Source organism: Bombus vancouverensis, chromosome 8, assembly GCF_051014615.1.
Source record: "Bombus vancouverensis nearcticus chromosome 8, iyBomVanc1_principal, whole genome shotgun sequence".
Lineage (NCBI taxonomy): Eukaryota > Metazoa > Arthropoda > Insecta > Hymenoptera > Apidae > Bombus > Bombus vancouverensis.
The window spans coordinates 10,888,088-10,905,979 of record NC_134918.1 but is presented as its reverse complement, the minus strand read 5'-3'; the positions used below and the strand labels follow the sequence as shown (position 1 = coordinate 10,905,979).

Genomic DNA, 17,892 nt, shown 5'->3' with positions numbered 1-17,892 from the left:
TACACCGCGATCGAATGCACTTAGAGCGTTTAGACTCTAGTATTTTCTGTTCTGCTCAGACTGCCTATCGGATACGCGCGCAAATTACGAACGAGTAAATCGATTGCGATCCTTTTCTCTGGAGTTAAGCGAGGAAAAGAGTGTGAATTTGTGGTACGACGTATCGAAGTATAAATCCATTGCAGTGGAACGATTAATTTTCTTTAACATTTAGCTGTTTCTTTTATCACCGTTGAAACGCGAACCTTGCGATATCACGGATTCCATGCAAAAAATATCGAGGAATTCAAACGACAGGGACGGAAGAGAACACGACGAACGCGGTGCAGTTGAAAAGAAAGATCTCGAAGGAAAGGGTAAAAGGAGGGAAAAACGGAGGGAAAGATAGGTCGTAGATTCCGGTACTTTTTGCCTTTTCCTGTGGTTAAAAGGTACTGTATCGTAGTCGAAAACGCCCACCTAAAGCACTTGCTAAGAGCCTTTCCTAACCCATTGCTGTACTACACGCGCTACTGCAATCGCATGTTGCACCTTGGACTGGTTTAAAAGGTTTAAAGCATTATTGTTCGATACGTATGTCGTGTTGAACAATGATATCGAAATAGCCCCGCCCCTTTCTATTTTTTTTCTAATAATATAAATGTGTCGGCTAGAGAAAGTGCCGATAAGAAATCAGCTCGTCATCGATAAGATTTTATATCTCTTCCAGATAACTAGTCATCTTTTTAATAAATTAATGGCATTTGGTCCGCAATTCCCTTAATTATAAATACTCCAGTCTTAAATCAGTTCATCGAATAAAGAAGCATTTTAACATAAATTTTAACGACTAGGTTTATTAATGATTTATTCGTAATTTAGCAAACTTAAGTATCTTCTTATTACGTATAGCGGAATATCATGGAATATGCTAATATCTTTCTACTACGAAACTAAATATTTTTTGTGAACAGGAAAACGATTTTTATTTGGAACATGTAAAAAGATAAACACGTATATATTGACCGATACGATATTCTCTTATTTTCAAGTAGGTATTTATTAGAAACTTGAAATATTAATGTTCTTCTAAATAGTTCGGTAATAATATTAGATTGTACGTATATTAACACGAACAACTATCTGTAACATTCTAGACAATTTTACTGTCTGCTAGACTGTCCTTTCATTTTTCCATTGGTGGACAAACGAGTCGGATAGAGCTTTATTCTTCCACATTTATAGTCTTATCTGAGCTATAGAGTCTTCGTAAAGTACAGTTATCGTGACTCGAATTGTGAAGCTAGATCTGATATTCGCAAAGTTGTGGAACGAATGGGGGAGCTAGCTGACTGTGCCATCGCATCGGCAGCAGTCAAGTTTGCCCATTCGAATTTCGACGTCAGCGGTCAATGATGCAGCGATCCTGTCCTCGTAAAATCGTCGATCCGTGAGATAGACACGCGAAGACGAAGACGGACAACATTTCCGTGCAACTAATTTCCGTGAGAGAAATGGGGAGAAAACGAGCGACATTGATCGTTCGAGAAAGTTCGAAATGTCAGCCGGTACTTTATATCAGTGGCCAGATTATCGATTGTTCACTACTTTGACGAAAAGTTTAATTAATCTATTTCCGTTATTGTTACTTCGTTTTTATTATGCGATAAGAACCGTGTAAGATAAAGGAAAAATAAAATCAAAGTAATGGAAAAAGAAAGAGGAGAGACGAATTATAGTTGGGAGACTATTATGATTCCTATACTTTTAATTTATTTAGAATTTCTATTTAATTTATATTTTAATTTATTTTATTAATTTATATAAAAATTTCAGTCGAGGAAGAAATGGAAATGTAAAAATGATATAGTATTCTTTGAACAAAGTTTCGTTTCAGGATAGATTTTTCCTGTACTTTTAATGAGTATCACATATGGTGGATTATAATGGATTTTGTTATAATCGTGTAATACAAATAAATACATTTCGTGGTATTCAGCGATATATAAATAGAATTCTGGCAATTTTCTAATCGTTAAGTGTTAATGTACCTACTCTCTAATTTGTAGATGGTATTTTGATTGTATCACATTTGAATTTCGAGAACATACCAGTGACTCAACCTACTGTGAAACTGGTGATCCATAAAACACTGGGGGAAAATAACGCTCAGTCATGGTTCGAGCGATATTATAGGCCATCACTTAATATATTTGAGTGATATATTAATACTGTAAAGAAGATGTACGAGTAAAAAATTTTAAATGTTAATTTTAATATTTATTTCCATACTGAAAGTTTCATATAAATCTAGTTTCGAAGCAGCGTATTATTTAATTTAATAAGCGTTAATTAATATAATTTAATAAGTATTTAATAAAGTTATAGTGGAGGTCTTAATAAAAATGAAGAATTCAAAACTATGAATTATACCTCTGTTTAGAAATATTAATAACGAAAAGAAATCATCTGATTTGAATTGTTACAATAATTTAATCTGCTTCAAATTATTACGCTACAAACTTATCCAATTGTCATAGGTTTTTGAATTTTCAAATATAATATATCCTCGTACTAAATATCTTTTAATATTTATAATTCCAGATCTTCTTTCAAATTTGACCAATATAATTATGATAGTCGAGCCTCATAACAGTGCCAATGAAATTTCAAAATATTTCACATAATACTGTATATATATACCACATTCGTAAAAGATATATACAACAGTACTTTCGCAAGTCTGTAAATATATATATTCTTTTTCCATTACAATATTATATTTACTTCCGCATAACACGCACAACATATGTATAATTTATCGATTCGTCTGCTTCCATTGGTCACAACTGATACAGATAACAGAATTCAGTGGTCAATATCAATATTGACCTCATCTAGTTCCTCGTAAAATTACAAACTATTGGTCTACGATCGATTTCGGGGGCTCATTCCCGCCAGTAAAATGGGAGAATAGCAGCTCTTTAATCTCTGTCTTGATGCATCACAAAGATATTTACAAACCAATTTCGGCTCTCTATCACTTGTTTCTCTGACAATTTCGAGTATGACATTGCGTGGATAACAATCAAGAGAAAATAATGTATAGGATAGGAAATAAATTTCGTATATAGATCTTATGCATCCGATATAATTCACACATTTTATTTACCAGTAAACCGTAAAGCGGATAAAACGACATAATGGAAGCTAGACGATTTTCCATTTTTCATAAAAGTAGGATAAAAGCGTGTCCATATAGTACTTTAAAATGCTCTGTAAAATGTAAGTTCGTAATTGTATAAATTTTTAATATACATTTTATTTGTGAATTATTTGTATTTCTAATAGCATCGTGCCGAATTAAGTACATAAATGAGGTATTTTGCAATTTGAATAAAACGATTAAATGCCTAGCTAAAAATAAAATTTATAACTTTGCGTATTGTCGTACGTAATCATATAATATGGTTTATTTTATCGACTGCTCGCGACTGGCTGAGCATCGATAATTGAACGATGCAGTTTCATAAATATATGCGAGCAATTAATATTCACGTCATGTGTTTTAAATGCTCATCCGAATGTAAATCACGTTATTATAATAGAAATATTATTGATGTTTTACGTTGCATCGAAATGATTGATGTAGCGTAAACGATAGATTTCTTTCATACCGCGCCGTAATATATTCGCTTGATCCATATTTATGATTATTCGCGATATTTTGGACGTTGACAAGCCTGTGAATAAAATGCTACACGTATTTGTAACGCCCTAAGATGAAAGTACATGTTGGATGAAATCGCGAAATGTTCCGTGAAAGAAGCTACGTTTGCACGGTAAATCTTTTTGTTAAGGATAGTACATCGATCATTTGTGGAATATGTACGGTGGAATCGAGTACAACCGAACAAGATTTTATTAAGCTAAGTACAATTCATTCTAAGTAAACGTTTTGTTCGCTTGAAACCAATACCATCGATTTGATTTTAGAATCGAGCATTAGAACAAAGGATGTTCTTTCAATTTGTTTTCGCGTTTCTTGAACTTTCAAAAAAAAGGTATTTAGATGATGCGACGTTTATCATACAATTAAGCTGTATAATTTTTTAAGTGGTAAATAATAAGGCTATTATATATCCTTATCAAAGATTAAAACAAGAAAATATAAATACTTCGTTGAATGTGTGTCTCATTGTCAGTACGAGAATTGCTTCTGTGGAGGGAAGATACGTCAAATTTCTGATTAAATTTTGAATTGAATTTAATTGCCAGATAAAGCTTTTATCTGAAATCGATTTAACGTAGAAGGAATCATTGGATCGAAATATATTGTTGAAAAAAAATCTTAAAAATTGGTAATGCGATCACATTAATAACACATTCACATTATTCACAAGATTTTAATTTCAAGCGCATATTCAACTAACGTTATTTTGTTAATTATACAGTTATTTCTTTGGTGATTTAATAGCGACGTTAGTATTAAATCAAATGTCAATTTGAAAAGTAGCTTGAAATTAATATTGTAATACAAAAAAGGATCGTGAGATGTATGCAGATATGTGAAGCGCTTAACAGATGTTAATTAAAGCGATGGTACAGAATATAAAATAATGATAACGTTAACATATTAGTAAGAAATATAAAAAGTATATTCGAATTGAGTGGTTCGTTCTATTGGTCAAGTTTTTAGGACAGTTACATATAACTGCGAATTAAAAGGTAAATGACGTAACGTTTGAAATTGATTCTACCGATTTCTTCGTCGCGCAACTGTTGCTCGACTTTGCATTTCATAAGAAAAAAAAAGCAGAAGAAATGAGATGGAAAAAGGAGGTTTTTGAAAAGAAACGAAGCAATAGTTATTGTATGAAAAATCGAAGATGAAACGGGTCACGTTCCGCAATGAGAGAGGCTTTCTTTCTTCCGGTTTCCAGTGGATGCTGAAGCTGCGCGTTTTAACGAGCACAGAAATGTTCCACTTTTCCTCCCCTCCACTCGCCGTTTTCTTCCATCCTTCTTTGTTTTTCCCTTTCGCTCGTTTCCGTTTCTTCCATCGATTTGTGGAATTTCCCGGAATATTACACCGGGGTTTCGTTTTCCGAGTTTTTCTTCTCCCTAAAGAGAGATTCTTTTCATTTCTGTCGTCCCTTTCTTATGGTTCCTTGTTCACCTTCATTTGCCTACCACTCTGGAAGATCCTTGAATTGCCCGGCCGATTAATCGATTAAAGATAGACTAACGAATTCAAATTTCGTTGAACGATTCTAAAGAAGGAAATCGGATGAAGCGAATCTCTCCATCTTAATATCATTTCGTCAATTTGTAAAGTTTCATTACAAGAATTTATGGATAAAGGAAAATAATAAATCCCTTTGTTTAAGTTATATCTAATTTTGAAGAGGCAAATTCCTCTCATATTAAATGATAGAATTAGGAAAAAGAATATAATTGCGGAAAAATATAGTGGTAAAAATGAAAGTACGTATAAATGTAAACACGAGCAGTTTACCTTTGGACTTTTTATATTAAACTCTGTCTGCTATAACATTATTTAGAAAACCTAGAAAAACCGTAATTTCTAGAAAAACTTAACAATTTATAACAGAGAAATATGTTCTACATATGTGATATTTCAAAGTAGAATATTAACAACAAATAACGATGATATATATTTCGTGAAAATACGATAGACCATAAATCACGTCTAATAATTTAATACATGCTGTGTGTAAGCATACATAAAGTAGAAATTATACGTCACACTTTAATTCTTAATGTAATCATATATGTATGCATGTATGTAAATTTCATATTATAATATTTAATGTCGCCATACGCATAAGTGTCATATTATTACATTTCACGCAAGCCATTATGTATACATAGCCAGCATACAAGCAGAGGTATTTTCATAATTCCTGTGAAATATTTATATATTATTTATTCCGAAATTAACATTATTATGCTGTAGAATGGAATATTCGCAAAAATCTAATGGATATTTAAAGAATACATAACGTTCCAAGCAAAGCTATGTCTGAAATAACATAAACAAAAAGTAGTTATAACATGGAGTGGTATAAAATTTATATCTCTCTTCCTACAAATATGTGTTTTAACACTTTCTAGATTATATATTTAATTTAATTTTAAAAACTTTTATTTTTGCAATTACTGAAAATCTCCAGTTATTTCAAGTTAATACTAATTCATGTTATTGATGTAATATTCATTCTCGTAATATATAATAATTTATACAATAATATAATATTTCATGTTATTGAGATAAAAAGCATATTCATCTTGCTCACATGTATCATATGTTATTTTAATTCTAATTAAACTTATACGTATAATGTATGCAAAGAAGGATACATTATACGTGTAATACTAATACCATTATAATACGTATAATACCATTTTAATACTATTTCAAGAGCTGATAGTGTTTCTACTTTCAGTATATACAATTTTAATCTCCGAAATTTAGATTGGAAGAACGTACACGCACTCACGTGGTAGCTATACGTACGTATTGCACAGACGCAACTCTAGACAGGTACAAATCCCATCGAATTGTATTCCGATAATTGCCGACGTAGAGATAGCTCTAGACGTAGGAAGGCATGCTTCTTCAGCTACTAAATCATGCAAATACTAATAATGGCACGAACGAGGCGTCGGATAATTGAAATGTAAACATCTAGCTTGCTCTTGAGGAGGAGTTTGATGGTAGGCTCAGTCAGACCTCAGCCTGCACAAACCTTAGACGCAACGCGGGGATAAAGGGAAAGAGTGAGGGAGGAACGAGCCAAGGGAAACGAGAAAGACCGAACACTGAATCGCAGAATTGAGACTTCACCAGCATTGTGACGTAATATCTGAGTACCCTTTCGTGCAGCTGAACGCGGCTTTCTCTAATATTATGCAAAACACGCGGCATGTAGCTACGTATGATTAAGTGCAATATGCCACGTAATAAAATTAGAATATACTATCGTTAAATTGTCAATTGGAGTAGAGAATACATGTTTGTGAACTTGTATGCGAAACACTGTGAGGATGGAAAAAAAGTTCTATCAAATATTAATAATCTTTTATCGCTTACCCTGCCTAGTTCAAAGAACAAGTGGATAAGTGGATGCATATTCATAGTGATAAACATAGTAAATTGTAAAATATATGTATAAGTATATGTATATTTATACAAGTTAATATTTATAAGTTTGTTAATTTGAATGCATGCAAACGGGTATACGTTTATTCGAAGTTTATTCAGATAAGGACGCTTAAGTTTCTAACAGGTTCGCGTCTTCATTTTAATATAATGGGAGCATTGTTCCACTTCTGTTTCTTATTGCAGGAATATTGAATTTGTTACAAATTGTCGAGGATATGCATATGTTAAATAGTATGTACCTATTATATAAATAATTATTGTATGAATAATGCGATTTATATACGTCCTGTTATTTAGTTGCAGGTGTCAAAGCTATTAATTTTTAATGTGATTGCGTGTATTTAATCAGAAATATCCTGTTTTGATTAATTTTATCCGAGCACGAAGCAACAACATAAACCGAAACTCGATTTCGTTCTCCATTTCCGGGAAACTTGGCAAATGGATATTTTCATCCTTTCTTTTTTTTTCTCATCTTTAGCCCGGATATTTTCTGCTCGCAACAGTAAACTAGGAACTATTTTTTGAATGAGAGCAACAACAGCGGTAGTAAATGGGATTCTTGAAACAAAGGCGTTAGATATTAAAGCAGAGGTAAAAAAGAATTTTAATCATCTTATGACATGCTCTTAACGTAATACAACAGAGAATTAAATTTCTACATTTTCCTTAAAACATTTTCATCACGCAGATTTTTATTATTATGTGTGCTACTCTTGAAAGTAATATTAAACGTAGAGAGAAGTATAATTTTATATCCTTTAATCTTATGTTTAGGACAAACATTTAAAATCTAAAGTGAACATAATAAAAATTCAATATACAGTATACTTTTATCCAAATTATAATAATAATAAATGGAATCTTCTTTTATCAATATTAGTATTAAAATTAAAATTAGTATATTCAGTTCTCAATGGCAGGATTTTTTCCTTCGAGCACATGTAAACATTTAAATGTAAAAAGGACACTGCAAATTCGAACTATACGAATTCAAAAGATATTGCACGTAAACGTCGATAATTTAAACGCGATCTCGAGCTTCTCCTAAGATTGTTCCTTACAGTGTCTTCGTGTTCCATTATTGCTTCTCCCGTTTTCACAGAAATCGGACTTCTTCTGTACAAGTAGGGATTATTCATATTTGCTTTCTCCCTTTATAAAGTCAATGCATTTAGATGAGTATATTCTTAGTCGCTCCATTTCATCGTTAAGTTTATTCATGTAATTGTTTCTAACTAAGTCATAAAGCACTTCTACTTAACTCGGCCTTGACCCAAGGAATGCGTGGAAAATTGAAGATACGTCGATTAAACTTCATAATTGCTCTAAATATCAAGATGATTAAATTCTTATTTTTTTCATAATATTCGTTGTCTAACTCGTTCGTGTGCTCGAAAAGTGACATTTAAAACCACGAACTTGGAAACTAATGTCTAGACAAAACTAACAATGTTTCATATTTCACTCGTTCATATGTCATTTCACATTTTCATATTCCCATTTCGGTCTTTGCGGCCCGCTCGTTAATGGTACGCTCGTTACCGTTGAAACTTTATCTTCATTATCTACTTTATCCAAATATGCATATTCCGGCGAAACAAAAATTACTCGTGACCTGGTGCATAATTGACGCGGTGTCGATTAATTGGAAATGTTATCAATTCTTCCTGTTCGAAGCATCGACGAGCACTAATTGTTCGTCACGTCATAGAGTATTTGACGATATCAGTTTATACTCTCGATATATGTTCTCATTATGTTCTCATATTATTGATGTTTATTATCTAAAAAAATTGTTGATTTTTTAAGTCTGTAAATTACTCAACATCCTGAATTAAAACGTTATTTAGTCATAAAAATTATTTGAGCAGAGACATGTAAGTATGTTTCTACAGTAAAGTACCTAGACAATCTTCGTTATTTCAAAGAACAGCATTTAGAGCATCAATGTTTCTTCTTCTCGTACAAGATAATCGTATCTACACGAAAAAGTCTTACGTGTTACGATTTTTCTAGAGGAAGGTGGATACCTACGATGGCATCCAAAATATTTGATCATTTACGATGTGAATATATCGTATGTTATCCAAAACATTTAGAATTTTTACGAACAATGTAACAAGGTAAAACTATTATTCTTATATTGATCAAATCTAAAAACTATTAAAGATTATATTATCAGATAGTATTGTATTTCCTTATTTGACCGAATGGAAGGAGCTATTTTTCCAGATCTTGTTAACACATAATTATAAGCTATTTTTTTTTTTTTTATAATTTTTATGTTTTCTCTCCTATCTATTCTATCGACGACTTACTATTTATTATGAAGTCCTATAACTCTGAATCACTATGAAAAGAAAATTTTGTTGTTGTTGAAATGTCATCGTTAGACGAGCAATGGAATCGAAAACGCTGACTGATTCCCCTTATGAAACTTTCGTACAATCCCGCGGCATAAATAATTCGCGCGGCGGCCGCCGCGATATCAAGCGACAGACAAAATTCAAGGGTCGCTTTATCGTTCATATTTGCCTCGTTCGGGTTCCTTCTGAGGAAACAAAGGCCTGTCTAATTAACACGCTTGAGACAGAAACCGTGGCCTTTCTCGTTTCGCGTGGCTGCTCTGAATGCAGACCCGAACCACGCTGCTGCAAAAGGGTGCGGATAGTCGAAGAGATGGAAGTCTGTTGAAGGTAAAAGAAGCAGTCCGATAACTACTGTAACGACTCGGACAAACCTCGATAATTAGCGACTTCCCATGGAACCCCTAAAACACTGACACATTCGTTGTCTTCCTCCTTTGGCTCCTCGTTTCAGAAGGACTAGCTCAATGACTAGACCAGTATTCGATCATCCGCGCCAATGCCCCCTTTTGTCGGAGTAATTGCAGCGAATTTTTCTTCAAAATAGCGAGACGTGCCGTTGTTTTAGCTGACTGAGAATTGACTGCGTATCTTTGCGATGGTTCGTTTACCTTTACAAAGCGAAATCTTTCATTTGGTACAATCGACTGGAAGCGTAGCAGCGCGCTGTACTTGTAAAATATGGTAACGACGTTTTGTAAAATAAGATGAACAATTACCATGGAATATCCTGATCAACATATTACACGTGTCAAATGTTAAAATTACGTTGAAGTGTTTTAAGTTGTGCGTGCGTGTTATGTTCGAGTTAATATTCGATATGCGAGCGAATGGTAACGTGGAATAAATATGATGTTGATATAATTTCGATACATGCTGCAATTTCAACAGAACGTTATAAATTTTCATAATTGACACATCCTGATGGGTATTACTTTCACATGGCTGGTTGAAGAAAACGGAGAACGAGCATCGAATATACATCGGTCGTCGGTAACACACGAGAACCATTCTAATTAATCGAATTACGTCGAGACACAGTACCTGCGGAACGTAATTAGAATTTTATTATCAGGATCTTCGAGGTGCATAAATCACGTGTTGTTCGCGATCGGTGTTTCTGGAGGCCAGCATCGAATGTCGAGGTTGCGTAATTTGTGGCTAACGAAATGCCAAGCCGTCGAACGTTAGTAACAAGCTCACTCTGAAACGGAGATTAATTTCCTGATTAAGGCCGGCCGACTCCGTTCTGACGTCGTTCCTTCACCGTTTCCCTTTTCACGATCTTTATCAAGCTCGATTGCGAGCTGGAAATTCCTCCGAGTACACCAAACGATAAAAATGATAACGGATGACTTAATTAGCAACATCGTAACCAACTTGCAGCTTATTGAGAAGCGATTCATTACCGTATCTTTGGTGCAACCAACGTGCCCGCCATCGTCCGAGTTTTATAAATCTCTTTATAATGCTAGAAATTTGCATTTGTTATTAACAGAGTGATAGGGCGTTTTTATGAGAATTTCTTTCATGTTTCTGATATACGATGGCTGCATTGCTTATTTTACTATGCGCATAATGAACAGATAGATATATATATAGTCGAGGACAAAAGTTAGGTGGACTGGTAGTGGAATGGGAATAGATATCAATGAAGTTTCACCAAATATATATATACGGCTTGTTGGGAACTTTGTATTCGTGTATAGTTACAATTCGGTATATATATATCGTACATAGTTAAAATTTATTATAATTGTATGTAAGAGTTACGATAATACGTATAGTGAATTGGCGTTTTCACAGTTTCTTGATCTAAATCCTATCAAAGAAGTTCGAGGTGAATAAGACGAGGAACTTCGAAAATCTGTTAGAAATTGTTACTTCGAATAAAATAATAATTCTCGAAGATCCTAACAATTTCCTACTGATTTTCCATTAAACCTAAAGTGACATTCGAACCAAGTTCTCGCGGATGTTTCCAAGTACGAAGGACCAAACAATCATTTCATCCCTCGATCGCGAGTTGGTTAGGACAGTCATTGGAAAACAAGGAACGTTCGTTGTAGAAGCGGAAGCAGGGGCAGACGCGGTAGAAGCATCAACCGGTAGCGATTGCATTCCATAACCGATTATCGGGCAGCGTAGCCGCGAAATGCTGCTAATTACGCGTTTAACAAGAAAAAGAGAAAGAGAGTGGAAGTTCGAATCCAAGGAAGCTGCAGGAGTGCGCATGATCACAGCCCCCTCCCGTTACCAGTTCGTCGGTGTGCGTTACGCTCGTGTATGATCCGTCACGCGACTGTGTAGGTTTCACGGGGTGGTTGGAGCTTGGAGCCCACGTGGAGCAACACGGTACTGTCAGTCGCGTCCAGCGAGTCATTCGTGTATCACCCGGGTACCTGCTCGCGATTGGGGGTGCCTTTTCACCCGACCTGCCAAACTTTCTTTTTTCGCGAGTTTCTAGTGCGTCCCGGCGAGGTTCGTGCGTGATGCTAGTGTGAGTTGGCGTGCTACCTCAGGGTGAACGCAGACGAGGTAAGACATGCTTGCTTCAAATTTTCCTAACGAACGTCAGACGCGTTCATTAAAAATGACGTGCTGTGCTTGTAACGAGGAAGACGGGTTTCAAGAATAGAGGGGTGAAATTATTATCGGCGCGGCGAAGGGAACCATCGAAGGGGTGAAAACGTTCGTAGTACGTGTTTCCTAACTTCCGGTGTTCGCTACTCAGCGCTTAGGTTCTGAAGCGGTATATAGGATAGGAAATGTGCCGTCTGTGATGATTTTCATTATTTAGCAGAGTCGAAGGAAATTATCGTACGTGGGAAACTGTGATATCGAGGAAAGCTTTCTTCGGATAATTTGAATGGATAGGTTTCGTTGACGATTTGAAAGTCATAAATGAAAAATTACAAATGGAAAAGTTTTCTCTTATATCGTACAATTTAAATGAATTGGTATTTTCTTTGACAATTCGTGTTTGGTTTTACGTGAAACGGAGAATCGTAGGTAGATAAGTCAAAATAGAAAATTACAAACAGGCGCGCGGTTGGGGTAAATAGAAATTTTTATTCAGCATATTGAATTATAAATAGCAACAACGTGATTTCAAGAATGCAATACGTAACTGACGTAACAATTTTATGCAGTGTCTTTTAAAATTGTGACATTGAATATTTTCTCTGTCACAGTGTAGCATCAAATATTTCCGGTTGCACTCGTAACTTTTACATTGTGTAAAGTTATATCGAGACACTACATATGCACGTGCATGTACATACCGTTTAATGGTATCTTAAAATCCTTATTATCGGCTTAAGAATTTACGAAGTCGAAATATTAAAACATTTCATCGGATCCTGTACAATTTAAATCCCTGAAATTTCCCAAATCCCTGAATTCCCTGCAAAAAAAAAGTTTTCTCTTAAAGTTTATCGTCGCCAAACATAGTCCAGGTACTTCATATTCGCACGGTACTTCGAATTAAAAAGAAATTACACATAAAAATCAAGGATATCTGTGGCGCGTGACCATGAACAACGAAGCCAATCAATCGGCTTCGATCAACGGAGTTTTTGAAAAATTCATGGTCGCAGACAGGAGGATGGGTTGAAAGAGGAAGCGGAGAGGGGGAGAGGGGTCAGGCGTAAAAAGTATTTTACACACGGCGAGCATTTACGCGGACCATAAATTACCGACTTTTCTACTCGGAACGTCAATGGCTCTTTTTTTCCCGTCGTTAATTTCTCTGTCGCATTAATGAGAGGTTGGGCCGAGAATTAATTAGTTTGAGTAACCCAATTAAAAATAAAAGTATCGCGTTGCCGAGCAGGCCGGGACAACACGGCGAATCGTTTGGTCGGTCGTTTAACCGCCACGATGTTGCCTGTCTTTCGCAAACCGGTGACGTCACGTCTCGTAAAAATGCATCGCCCTTGGTAAACGGGGAATCTCTGCTAATGATTTCACGATGAAAAAGCCTCTTGCGTCGATACGGTCCCTGTAAAACGGGCGGCGCGAGAGGCCCAATAAAAATTCATTACTTTCGCTGGACGACCATTTCGAATTGACGATCTTCTCTCTTTCTCTCTCTCTCTCTCTCTCTCTCATTGAAAAGCGTTCGCGTGCGCGCATTTTGTAAATAACCACGTAATACCGCGTATGGTAAAAATTCATTGCTTTTAGTAAATTGGGTATGGGGGATGAAACGAGCGCTTTGCCAGATCGCAGGGGCCAATTGATACGAGTACGAGTTTCGCCTGGCTATCGATGCACACGCTTCATCGCAAATTTCAAACGAAAAGATAATTGTCGGCACGGCCTATCAATATGATAAAAGGTAAAAGTGATGACTGGACCGATCGACCGTTCAATCGCTTTATTTCGGACCCAAATTCGTGCATCGTATAATGAATTGAATTTAACGAATTGTTTCATGAAACGGATTTTCGCGATAGGATATCGTATAAATTCTTCGATATTCAGATAATTACTTGATATCGCGGAAGATCATATATATAGGATTAAAGGTAGGAATATTAAATTGCAATGATATTTATGCTTTCCTGTTTCTTCATTCGAGAAACGTTGCGTTTCTGCTTTCGCATTTACCTTTTAACGATTAATGGCAATACACTGTTATCAGAATAGCAGGAAAATGTTATAATCTCTTGTGTAATTCCACGTCAATTAAATAAATTCATTCGACTTTATAGAAATTTCTTTCAGAAGAAATAATTCAGAAGAATATAGTAAAAGCGTCTTGAATGACTGTCGTGACCAGTATATATATGTGTTAATGTATTTATGAGAAATCTAATAGACAAAAATCTACAGAATGGACGTAAAATGTAAAATATGTAACATATATAAAGTAAAATATTCGCAAAGATACTTAGTGGACGAAGCGAATCTCTGTTTAGATTCTATTTTTGTAGTCGAGTTCATAGGTATTGAAATTTGCAGAAACATCTACAGTCTCATCGTTAATCCATTTCTGTAATACCTATGATTATATAATACCGTGATTTTAGAACTTTCAATAAATTTCCAACTAATTGAAAACATGGTCGAAAAACATGTTTCGAAACGAAAGCCTGTTACAACATATTGGAAAATGTATTTTTATCAAAGAGAGTGAAACTGTAAAGAAGTATAAATTCCTAGGTTTTAGTAAAAAATGAACACACGTTGTTAAAGATGTGAATAAAATTGATGGATTTCATTTTATTTTCACCAATCAATGAGTGCGATTGAAGAATCGTAAGTGGTATTCGATTGTGTTCAATGCCGATGCGATGCATACAGCACGTTTTGCTAACGTTCCAATTTTATTGGACTACTATTGAATTAAATTTTTCATCGTGGAATATATTGCAGCCACATACATACATGTATAATCGAACAAAAACAAATCCTACAGATAGTAGTTTTAAATTGTAGTAATTTTTATTAAAAAATAACAAAGGGTATAACTTTGGGTGTAGTTATAATACAGATGAAATTAAAAAAATGTTATTTAAAGTGGAAATAAAATACAAAGTAGCAATCTGTGATTTATTTCGTACGTAATCTTACGAAATCTTTATTTCACTTAATGTTTCTGAATCTTCGATGCAATGAAAATTATCCAATGTCACAAATAAATCCCAGAAATTTGGAGAAATTTTATCTTAATTGTGATTAATTCGAGACTAGTTTAATGGAATCAATGTTAATTTCATACATGACAATATGCACGATGAAATAAAGAAATTGATTCTCTACTTGCAAACGAGAGATACATAAATTCAATTGTTACTACAAATTTTGTTTTTGATAAAGCTATTACTTTCCTTTTACTGTGTGTAACCACCCATCTATCTTTGTTAGAGTGTGCTTTTTATAGCCTCGCGTTCCATATTCATTCAGATACAGGAATATTAAAAGTTCCCAGTTTCCAGCCACGCGTATTTGATCGACCATGGAAATTGTGTCAAGCAGTTCCTTTGAAATTTCATGTAACACAAGACGCCAATATACTCGTCATCCGTCACCTATTTTCACGGAGATTATACGATGAAAAAGAAGACTGCGTGTTTGAAGGGGCTGCCGGAATTTCATTGAAAAACGTTCCCAGCTGCCAGAAATTTGATGTCAATTATGCAGGTTTCAAGTTTCACTTACAGAAGAGTTTGCGAAGAGAGTTTTCGTCCTAAAGAAACTTCTAGTTCGTGCCTTGGAATATTGCGTCGTAATAACTTCCCATTTTAAGCCTGTGGCTGCCTCGTTAATTCGGAAATCTGGGTCTATCATTAGCATATACATATTTCTGTGTAGCTCGAGTGATTTCCAAAGGCGTTAACTGAGTTTCAAAAACAGGGTTACGCAGTTAGCGTTTTAATTGAATGTTTCAATTAAGATTTACGGTGAAGGGACAAATTGCATCGTTACTTGCTAAGATTATCAGCACGCAGCTAATTTTCTTGAATAAGTTACGAAGATTTAATGTGTTGGTGACAACTGAAGTTGGTCAAATGACTTTTGACGAAGTTACTTTCTACTTTGAAGTGATATACTGAATGTAGATACGTATTTTTATGTACGTTATAAATATCCAGGCATTTTGATCGATTCTTGTTATCGGTGCGCGTATTCTATTGAAAAGTGTACATTAATAATAACTTGATAATTGAAAGCAATATTTTTCGTTTAATCATGCGAATAACACTTTGTTAACTGCTTTGTTATTTATTCCATAGCTTAGAACTTGGACGACTTATAGACAAAGATTATTTTAATTTGTTATAATTGCCTGATACACAATAACAAAGAACAAAATTAGTACAAGCTATTTTATCTGCGATTTAATAATTATATTACATATCATGCGAAAAACGAGAAAATGTCCAAACATTTAGCCTCCAATTTTACCAGTCTGGCAATAATGCTGTATACTTATCATATTTATTTTATACTCTCATGCTCTACTAGTACATTTACATTTACTTTAAAATTACAAATATTTAATAAATAAATATTTAAATAAAAATCGTTACAAAAAGAACACAGTTTCATCGTAAAATGATGCGTACTATACGCACATGTACCTATAACAGACTTTTCATCATATTGTGATAACAAACAAATCAAATCGTTCTTTCATATGCGATAAGCTGAATAAACCAGAGAAAAGGGTCCTGTCAATAGATTCCTGAAAACTAACCGAGCTATGACATGTCGGTGTACACCATACATCTGACTTTCGAAATTCGCTATACGGCCAATGATGGGAGAAAAGTTCCAAGGCCGCTGTTCAAAACGTACGATTCTGTTCCGGGCGTATTCCTCGAATTCGTACATTTGGTTTCAACATTTCAACTTCAGGCCATCGTTTTCCAATCGAATTCTCGGTGCTCTCTATCGAGCGGCCGTTACGAATTTACGTGACGGAAATATCGTCCGATATTACACCGCGATGTCATAAAGCTCCTCTCTCTCTTCTTCTATATATATATATATATATACGTCAGTGGAAAAGTCGCGTCATTTCCGGCGGCAGACGAACCCGATCTCGCACGATATTCTTCTCATCGATCGTAAAACTCGCACGCTTAGAAAGATCGGACACGCCATTCGATGATCAAGCGATGCAATTAATGCACTTTCTCCTGTACCGTCGTTCTCGGCGTGCGCTTTATACGTTCCTTTTTAACCCGGAAAGAGCGATTGGCAGAGGCCCTTTCAGTTTTATCGAAATTCAAAGTCCCGTTTCTTGAACGATGGCAAACCTTAAGATTTTTCCATCTTTGATGTCCGCATCGGCGAATTACTCGTATAATACGATTCATTCGTCCGAGCGCTCTCGTTAAGAACCGTTTTCCCGAGGCTTTTTACGTTTCGTTAGAAGCATAATTTATATTTGACAAACGGGCGTTATAGGGTTCAAGAAGTGTCGAAAAAACGTAATTGGGTTTTTACTAAGGGATTTTCGATTGTTGAACTGGTAAAAAAGAGAAGATGAATTATGTACAATATTCTTATGAATGTGCATATTTTTCGGTTATGAGAATGCCGTCTTAACGATTATAGAAACATACCTTAAATATGATTCCTTCTTTTTTATTTATAATGCGAGACGATATATATATCATTTACGCGCGTATATTTATTAACGTGTCATTAGAAAATAATTCTCATATTTCTACTGTATCGTTTGAATCATATTATTGAAAGTAATCCTGGATGGAACGAAAGTGACTAGAAAAACCACGCGTCTAACTCAGAAGAGTCAATGACAATTTTGATAAAGTAGGCTTGATTGGAAATATACTGAATTTTAAAACTACTCAAAATAAGAAACATGACTAGTCG

The 17,892-nt window shown here is 34.8% G+C and overlaps 1 protein-coding gene across 6 annotated transcripts in view; it reads left to right on the top strand.

Moving 5' to 3' along the window:
* Positions 1–17,892, top strand: part of LOC117162782 (EGFR adapter protein) — a 276,395-nt gene that overhangs the window by 67,675 nt on the left and 190,828 nt on the right. The window contains exon 1 of one of the 6 annotated variants that reach the window (XM_033344740.2): positions 11,957–12,075. The exons of 4 other annotated variants lie outside the window; for them this stretch is intronic. The gene's annotated coding sequence lies outside the window, so the exon portion shown is untranslated. Of the gene's footprint in view, positions 1–11,956; positions 12,076–17,892 lie in introns of those variants that run through there. One more of the 6 variants, XM_033344741.2, reaches the window with a different exon arrangement.